Source organism: Lepidothrix coronata, unplaced genomic scaffold, assembly GCF_001604755.1.
Source record: "Lepidothrix coronata isolate B3197 unplaced genomic scaffold, Lepidothrix_coronata-1.0 Scaffold52, whole genome shotgun sequence".
In the NCBI taxonomy this organism is placed as follows: Eukaryota; Metazoa; Chordata; class Aves; order Passeriformes; family Pipridae; genus Lepidothrix; species Lepidothrix coronata.
The window spans coordinates 103,941-113,664 of NW_016690232.1; the positions used below are offsets into that span (position 1 = coordinate 103,941).

General features: G+C 35.3%; 1 protein-coding gene across 10 annotated transcripts in view; it reads left to right on the plus strand.

Moving 5' to 3' along the window:
* Nucleotides 1-9,724, plus strand: part of KCNT2 (potassium sodium-activated channel subfamily T member 2) — a 119,954-nt gene that overhangs the window by 44,940 nt on the left and 65,290 nt on the right. The window lies entirely within an intron of this gene.

Below are 9,724 nucleotides of genomic sequence, written 5' to 3' on the forward strand. Positions count from 1 at the left end.
TTGTTTTCTTTACTTCATGGTGATAAAACAGACCTTGTGGAAACCGTGCATTGAAATAAGATGAATAATATACTTCAGTGAAAGTCTTAACTAGCACCTGGCACTGCTGGGGTTCAGATACACTGGGTTTGGAAACAGAATGTGCATGCACAGGAAAGGGACTCATTCTCACTCTAAGGAAGGAAATACAGATGATGCAAAACCACAGGATAAAGGCGTAGGGGAAAATTTACATATGCACCGAGAGTGCAATGTCAGCAGAAAAGTCACTCAGATGGGAAGAGTACCAACAGAATTATATTGGCCCATACCAAGGTCATATTCCTCTGACCGGTGTAACAGAGACATGAAAAGTATGCAATTAACACTTTGACCAAGGTTCCCATAAGAAGTACAGGGGATTATTAATAGGTGTTAATAATCCAGATTACAGAAAGTGTAGAATTTATTTATCTAGAATACTGATAGTAGTAGGTGGTAGGTTCAAACAACCAAAATGTGTTACTCTGAAGAACGTTTTGCTGAAAGACCTGAAAAACTTAAATTTACATGAGTTTGAGAAGCAAGGAGAAAAATCTATGAGGGCATTAAATACAAATAAACTTGGTTAATGAAATTAATGAGCTGCAGATGAGGAGGAAATTGTCTACAGGAAACACCAATTGATTGTCCCATTTTTATAGTATGGCTTAGGGATCTGCTGTTAACCAGGGCTGGAGGCAGATAAAGTAGACTAGGTGAGTCTTTGTTCTGGTTATAAAGTAGCTCAATATCTTACTAAACATACAGAATTTTCTCATCAGTAGTGCCTGAGAAGTGAGTTTTGTACACAGGGGGAACACAAGATGGTGTACAGTGTGAAACAAGATGGTGTACAAGGGGACAGTAAACAGAGATGATGTTTCTGCGTGGAAAGGCTAAATCACCTGTATTTATTTTGCCAGACAAGATGCCTTTAGGTCAGCATACTGATAAAGTTTGGTGTGTCATTTTGGAGACAGTGATTTGATTTTCTCTTACTTTATTTCTCTAGCTTGTGTTTCTGATAGTCACTATTATGTGCTGCCTAACACTTTTGGTAATAACAGTGTAAAAGAGCACACGGCCTTTTCTAGTCTTGTCCCTCTCAATCCTTTATTCAAGAAGAGGAGTTTGCTCTAGCCTGCAGCTAAATGAATGGTCCAGTTTTACCCTTTGTCTTACGGTGACACATCTGCATAATGACAAATGCTGCCTGTTCTATACACTAATGAACTTTTGTGATATTTAATTTCCTATTAAATATTATGGCCCTTTAATACAAAATTTTATATGAATAAGGACTACAACAGTTGAACAAGAATGCATAAAATTCTATCATGTAGAACTTGGACATTTTAAAATTACTCTAATTTTGCTTTTTATTTTTTTACAATACAGGGTGGTATTGAGTAAATAAGCCTGCACCTTTTTTACCTACCTACTTCAATATTTTTACTGAATTGCTGCAAAAAATATGTACTATGGTGACCAACAGGCATTGTGGTAACTGACAGTAAAACATGCAGAACATGGCAAGCTCACCTACCATAATTATGTCTGGGGTAAACAGCTGTGGCTACTACCTTATTATGGATCATTATTTACTGACCTAGAACTGATCCTGCTAGACTGCAAAATAAGCCAAGTAAGATGAAAACACCCAGTAATGCAATAACTAAGGAATTGAAGCATTTTTGGAATGACTAAGAATAGTAGTTCAAACATCTGCAGCTTGCCTAAGACTTGAATTCTGTTTAGGTAATTGTTGCTATTGTTTACATGAACACACATTATTAATGTGCATTTTTGCACATTATTACTTTATATTACTGATTATATATTTAAATTATTAAAAATTATCAAAATTAATTAACTTAATGTCTGATTATGTTAAATCTGTGATGAATTTGAGACAGCGTTTAATTTTAAGAGACATCATCTAGAGCTTACATGAGTTTCTTCATGCTGAGGGAGGACCAAAGTCCATTGCTGGGATCTGTCCATGTAAGAATGTCTTTCACCAGGCTGATCTTTCATATTTTCTGCAGCGGCAAGCAGTAACCAATTATATTACCCCTAAACACATATTGGAGCCAGCACTAGATTTATTAATACCTTTATGTAGCACAAAAGACTGGTGCTCACTCAAAAGTTTTGTGTGTTTTCATAACCGTGTTCTGGTAACATTTAGAAATAGTGCCCTGGTCCATGTAGCAGTAATGCAAAATTAATAAGCCCAGATTAGTACCTTGAATACAGTTTCAGAACACTTTCCCCTCAGAGTATGAGGGAAATGCCCATGGTGTCCTTTTGGCACCACTGATACCTGCCCTCATTGTGCCTCCCTGCTGACCAGCAACTTTAAGGCGCTGAATGGATTAAATTGAAACACCACAGCCCTCCTTGGCTCCTGGTTGACAAGCTTGCTTGTACCATCTGCTTCAACAGCAACACTGGCTACTCAGCACTTGTGAAGTCAATATAACTTTATAAAAGAGGGTTCTGTTCAAAGCCACATTTTTTAACAGACACGTGGAAAGAGACACAGTGTAGCTTCATATGGGAATTACACCATTTTATAAGAGGTCCAAAAGGCTATGAGAAACTCCTCATTGACTTTGCTCCTGTCTGCATATAAGTATTTTCAAAATAACTTTTACCATGTCTAGCAGAAAACCCACAGAAAATTAATTAAATTTCATCTCATGCATCATCTGTAAACCCATCATTTAACATCTCCACATGAGAGTCCTGTGGTGGTTACACATATAAACACACTCCAATTTATGCCTTATAACTCAGGTGTAAGCTTTCCAATGAAAACAACTAATTGGCTAATCTCACAATTTTTAGATATCATTATTCAAGCTGTCCTTTGCACTCAGGATATAGTGGGAAAAAGGCTCCTTCGTATTTCTGTATACAGTTTACAATTTTCAGTATTATTACAGAACAAACAGTAATCACACCCAAGTTTATGCTCTACTCCACTTTTCGATCTTTGGTGATAATTGCTTATGGATTGGGGGGTGGAACTCATTTGCAGATCACTAAATTCATAAGACCAATTCCATGGATCTGTAGTTTGCAGATTACATACAAGGATTTTTTTTTCCTCTTTTCTTCTGACTTTAAAGACAGATTAGGCTATCCGATTATTTTTCTTTCTTTAAACACCTCAGTGGCCTTGTAACCAGAGCAATTATACATCTACCAAAACACGTGTATTCTACATTGCAGACTGTTCAGCAGTTACTATTGATAGAGTACTAGTGAAAGTTACAGACCTAGGCAAAATATATATTGTGTCATTTAGCTAATGGATGTTTGCACTTGTTTGTCAAATGGAATACTTATTATTTCTGTAAACTGTTCAAGAAGACAAATAACAGTGAATGACTATTTCAGGCATCTTTCTGTGACACAGTGAATCATCTATTAAGACCTATTTTGAATTCTAAAGCAGTGTTAGTCATATACCACCGTTGTAGAGGGATTAGCTTGCGAAGAACGTGGCCACAAACTGTTTGAAATGGACATGTATTTTTTTCATACTGAAGTCTGCACAAACTTTGTTTATGCTTTCCTTGAAAGCTCACTGAGGTCAATCAACATTTTTACACTTCAGTGCTTTCAGCATCAGAAAATAGCGATGTTTCCACACAATAATTTACAGCATAAATGTAGAATGTAGCCTCAATGTTGATTACACAGTCACAATTCTCATCTGGAGAAAACAGTATGACTAAGTTGCTTGCAAGAATGAAAACAAATCCAGACAATGATCTAGTCCAAACAAAACAAATCAAGACCTTAGGATTTGGAACACTGTGTCAGTGAAAAAAAAATGACCAACCAAAAAAGGATTAATCACACAAAATATTAAATGGAAAAAGCCATCTCAGTGCTCCAGTTCCCCTTATTATCAATAAGTAGATACAAGCAACTCAAAGGTGATCTGAAGGGAACTAAATCACCACATGGAGGTCTGTGCTTCTCTACCCTTCTGTGTTGATCAGAAGCCCACAATGGCAGTTCTCCAAAAAAGATGCCTAACCTTAAGTAGGATGAAGAGTGTTGGTGGATTATGTAAGGTAGAATAAAATGTCGCTTTTTGGGTCTGCAGTTCTGTCTGTGAAGTTATGTTTTGTTGTACAGCAGTCTCAGTGCTCAGGACCAATCTCAGTTTGATTTAGAGGGCGGTTTTATGCATTCAAGGACAGCACAAAATAGAACTGTGATTCTGTCTTTTAAAACCTAGGGATTCTAGGGTTGTAAAGCACATAAAGTCTCAGGACCTAACAGACTAAACAGGAATTGCAGAATTTAAATCCTAGAATATAATACAAGATTAATTGAAAGTTCTAAGTAACTGTAAATAATACAAAATAAATTATTAAACTATTACAAGAATCCCACAAAGTACTGAAATAATAGTGGTTGTGCTTTTCTTTCTCTGAAATAAAGCAGATCTGTCAGGAACTTGCTCTTTCAAACAAGGGATCTCTATTTTCTGTTTTGAAATATTCCTGTGCAGTGCTCTCCAAAGATAAGAAAACAGATCTAGAAGTAGGCCAGGTAGCACATGCAGTACCTTCCACATCCACTGTACCAGCTCCCACCCTTGTCCTGCTTCTCAACTGCTGGAATCAGGGCAGCCTGTTTGGGTAGTTTTCCTGTGCGTGTGTGCAGTTAGAGCTGAGCTCTATTTCAGACCTTACCTTAACACCTCCACGTGTGACGGAACAATGGCAAGGCTGTGCAGCTTCTGGGAGGTCAACAGCAAAACATTGCTCAAAATATCCATTTGTTATTTGTGAGCACACAACCTGTAAATTCGATTAGAGTTTATGTGAAATACTGCCTTCTGGGAAAAGCTGTGCCTGAACACAAGGACAACACTCTCGTCAGCTTTGGTAGGAAAAAACATACTGTATACAGAGTTTATCTTTTTTAGGTATAGAAATTTGTAAGGTGGCTTTGCTAAAATCTGCTGGACAAGAAGCATGGGAAAGCAGTGTTGCCACAAACAGTTGGCAATCTAGACTATTTAAATGAAACAAAGTCAGATAAAAGTCTTAGTGTTTCTTTTGGAATAAGAACTTGTGTGATGGGCCGCAATTTTTTCACTTTTACTGGCACAGGGGACCATTTGCTTACATCCATATGATTAGTACTTAAGATCCAAAGCCTTTCAGAAGGTGAGCAAGTATAATGAAAAATTACAATGACAAAATGTAATAAAACCCACAACTCGTTTCTTAGATTAATTTTTCTTATTTTTATGGAACTACTGCATTATGACAACACAGAAATATTACACAAATTTTTTTCTTCGTTGACAGCGTGGTATTTGTAATAGCACATTTTAAAAAATATTTTTACATGTTTAAGTTCAAGAGTTCAGATCTTAAAAAATCATATGGTTGATTAGTTCTCTTGAAGAGTGCTGCTTAAGGAATATAGGATATGGATGTATGCTACCAAAAAACTAGTTAGTTCTTTGTGAAAGGCAGATCAGAAATCATGTGTATTATAGGGAGAGCAGAAGTAGTGAAGCCCAATCAGAAGTCTTTTTGGCTATCCATCAAACATAGTTTCTATGGAAACCTAGATAATTATACAGTGATTTTCATGCTATTTTAGTTATTAATTTGGTAGTGACATAATATTTCCTTTGTTAATCTTTTTAGATGTTTCTACATAGTTATTTCTAAAATAATTAGGTCAGCATCTTTCCCATGCCTCATGCAGGGAATTCTTTGTGCAACTGATGTAATGGAATATGTAAAACTAGACAGACACACCAGTGAAATTAATAACAATCTGAATAGCCTATTTACTGTGGTCTGTAAAACAAAGTCATAAAGGTTAAAAAGTTCAATCTCAATTATCTTCTTAGTGTGAGTAGTCATCTTAAAATAACAAATAATCAGTTAGACTAAATGATAGCTCAGAGAGCTGCCCTTCACAAAACCTCTCTAAAATGGGCTATTAAGAACAGATTATTTATAAGCAAATCTGCCTATTTTTAATATATATAGAAATATTAAATTAAGCCAGTAAACAATATGATTGAGAGATTTCTGTTGTTCTGTTTCACCCTGGAAAATGAGTCAGGGCTTCACACACTTGTGATCTTTCCAAGTTACAATCAAACTTTGCTGATTTTCTAGCACAGGTTGCAGATCATTCATTAATCTGAAAATCGGTAGTTCCAAACTGAATTTAGATAGAGGTGGGCCAAGTTAAATTTGAATAAATTTGAAAGACAAAATAAACTTATGCACATTTTTTGTTCTCTATTGCTGTACCACACGATATTTCAGTATTTCATATGGTGTGTACTCCTACATTATAGGTCAGGTAAATCATCCTTTGACAATTAATGTGATTGCAATTTCACAGTCTAGTAGTGTATTCTATAAATCAATATTTTAAATTGACACTAGGAAGAATTTTCAGTCCGTCTTGCAAGACCTTTATTCTTTGTGGGAGTTAGACATTGAATTACTTTCCACTCTGAAAGTTCCAGCTTCTATCCTGTGAATCATCTTTGATCTTTCTCTTCTTCTAATAATTTTTTTCTGCCATACGAAGGTACTGAAAATTCAGTAATCAAAATATGCATATTTAAGTAAAGTGTAAAAATAGATTCAAAACCAAACTCCTGCTCAAGAAGGAAATAAAATTTCTCTCAGGTTCTTTCCCAATATTTTCCCCAGTAAGTTCTATGGGATGTAAAAATGTCTCTCAAATACCAAATGCTCCTAATATTTACATCAATAATCTTTTCATTAAAGATGTATTGAGAATATTCGGGAGACACAATATTTTGGAAAACATTATGCACTCTGAATATGCCATTGGGAGAACAAATTTTCAGCCTTTATTATCATGACATCTTGTAATACAGTAATAATATTACCAGATACCATGACAAGCAGAGGTTGTTCTGGCAGCAAAGACCAATTACCATTACAAACAGAGGAAAAACGTAAACGATTTTGAGTCATATAACGTTTGAACTGTTAGAAATACAATTCTGAGAGACTGCATCTCCATGGTATCCTTTCTTCAGCAATCATATTTTGAATTTTGTGGGCTATAATAGAATCAAGCAATTGCTAATATTAACTAATTAAGGCTTGCCAACACATGTAAAGCAACACATAAAATTCCTCTTAGTCTGAATGCACTCCTGTCCTTGCTCTTTTGCAGGAACATAGCACAAGACAGAGTGACTGTAAGGAATACTTGAAGTCTTAGTAAAATTAGAAATAAAACTGGCAAAATGTGCTTTAATTTTCTGTGTTGGAAAGAGGGGTTTGGGGAAAATGTAGAAGGGATTGTCCAAAGAGCAAGGACAAATAGGGAATGTCAAAGAAAAAAATTCCATTAAAAATAATACCATATTTTAATATGCACAATATGCATTTCAGATATGTGTGTTTTCAAAAGTATCAGCACTTGAAAAAGATCCACAGAAAAAATGCAGCCAGAGAAAAGGATTTGAGGATTAAGACATAGGGAGCTAGGCAGGTAAACTCAACAGGCACACAAATTATTGCGATGTGGGTTTTCTACTAAACTTTCCATTGGTTTGTAAACACACATGCACACATACACACAGACTTGAAATATCTACAGACTTGTAGATACCTTATGGGAAAATATAAATGTTATCAATGCAAAAGATGTATGTTACCTTTGTAACAGGGGTAACAAGAATAACTTAAGTAAAATAGAACGCTAGAATGAAAATTGATCTGGAATATAACCAGAGTCTGCAGGATGTGAAATACTCTATCATCATATTAGTAAAATAAATCTTAGGTTTTGCTTTGGTTTTGGGAGGACTTAAATAAAAGCATGTAAAGTTCCCCTTAAAGGGGCTATTCAATATATGTTTTAAACCTCTGTTTTCCACCTCTTTCATAACAGGAAGGCATTACATTTCCCATGCTTCATTTTATCTTTCCAGTAAAAAGAAAAACCTGATACTCACATGCTGTCTTTAAGAATGTTCTATCACTTTAGACAGTAGCAACTAGAATGCCACATGTAACAATGATGACTAACTATGTTGAGAATGTTACCTCATCATTCAATGGCTGGCAGCAAACCATCATCACTCACAGGTCCTGGCTCAAAAATGAAGTTGTCATTACCATGCAGACCTAAAAAAATAAATATATCTTTCATTGACTGATTCATTAGACTGACAAACTATTTATTTTACTTTACAAAGATTTGGTGTTCGTGGTGGTTTATGATAACAGACTAAACTGTATTATTAGATGCTATGAGTTATTCTGGTTCTCCAACAAGCGGTAACTCATTATGCTGATTTGTAAACAGCAGCATAACTCTTTAGTGATATGTTCACTTTTATTGTCTGTTTCACATTCCAACTATATTTTAAGGGTGTGAAGTTTAGCAAAGTTCATATTTCTCAAATCAGAAAGTGACGAGTTAAAAAAGATGTTGATGTAATTTGGCCATACTAACAGAACTTGGCACCACTAGAAACTTGGCACTCACCCTCTGTTTACATTAGGCATAGCTTTATGGAACGTTGAAAGGACATCTCAGAGGTTTTGGCAGAGCTCAGGTTGTGATATGAAATCATCTAAAAAGAAGAAGGATTTTAGTGCATTTACAATGGATTTTGAAAGAAAAAAAAATCACTTCTAAAATGAATTTTTAAAAGAAAAAAGTTTATCTTCTGCATACTTGGTATTCCATTAGAAATTACTATAACTTTTAGACAGATCTTTTTCAAAGAATTGAAGACTAAAGGCACAGTCAGCCATACAGTGTCACACCCGGGTGAAAAAATAGGTAAATGCCCATGTACAGGCGGGACAGAGGTACCACCAATTTACAACATGTATGCATATGAAAGAATGATGGCAAATTTATACACATAGCAACTAAAATATTGAAGACAAATACTCATAATGATAACAAAGACGGTTGATGAGTCAGTGATTTCATAGCGCAGTTTGAAATGTGAGAAGTGTACACCCCTGCCCTGAGGTGATCTGACTGCAGCCCTTCACCTTAAACACTCTTTCTACATTTAAGTTTTCCAGAAGGGAGAACAATAGAAAGTTTCCCATTACCCAAAGTCCTCACCCACAGAGGTGTGTTTTATCCAACATCCAGAGATGCAGAAAACAGATATGTCCATCTGACTTGTGACTTGGAGAACAAATCTGTCTGCTTGCTTCATTTTAATAAACAGAAAGGGGTTACCACATTTTAGAACAGCACAGCCTTATAATTTAAATAATATGCAGCACTGTTATTTTCACTGAAACTTCCAGTTACTATTAAAAATGCTGGACAACGTGTTTATGTTTATTGTATGGCATCTTTAACATTTATTTGAAATACCATCTTTATTTCATAAAAATATACATGTCTACTTAAAAGGTAAATAATAGTGCAGTAATAAAATTGAAAATGGAGCAGTTAATATGCTCATTTAAGTTATCATAAAGTTTTTGCGTTCACTGATCTGTAAGTATTCACCTGCAAGAATGAACTCCTTACTGTAACTGTAAACACTGTCCAATAGAAGCTGCTCATCAGATTACTCTCTCTATGTTCCTTCATACTTGTAACATTTCCTAGTCGTCTTCACATGGGCTTCTGAAAATGTTCAAATTATTCCATCATATTCCATCTGTCTCCT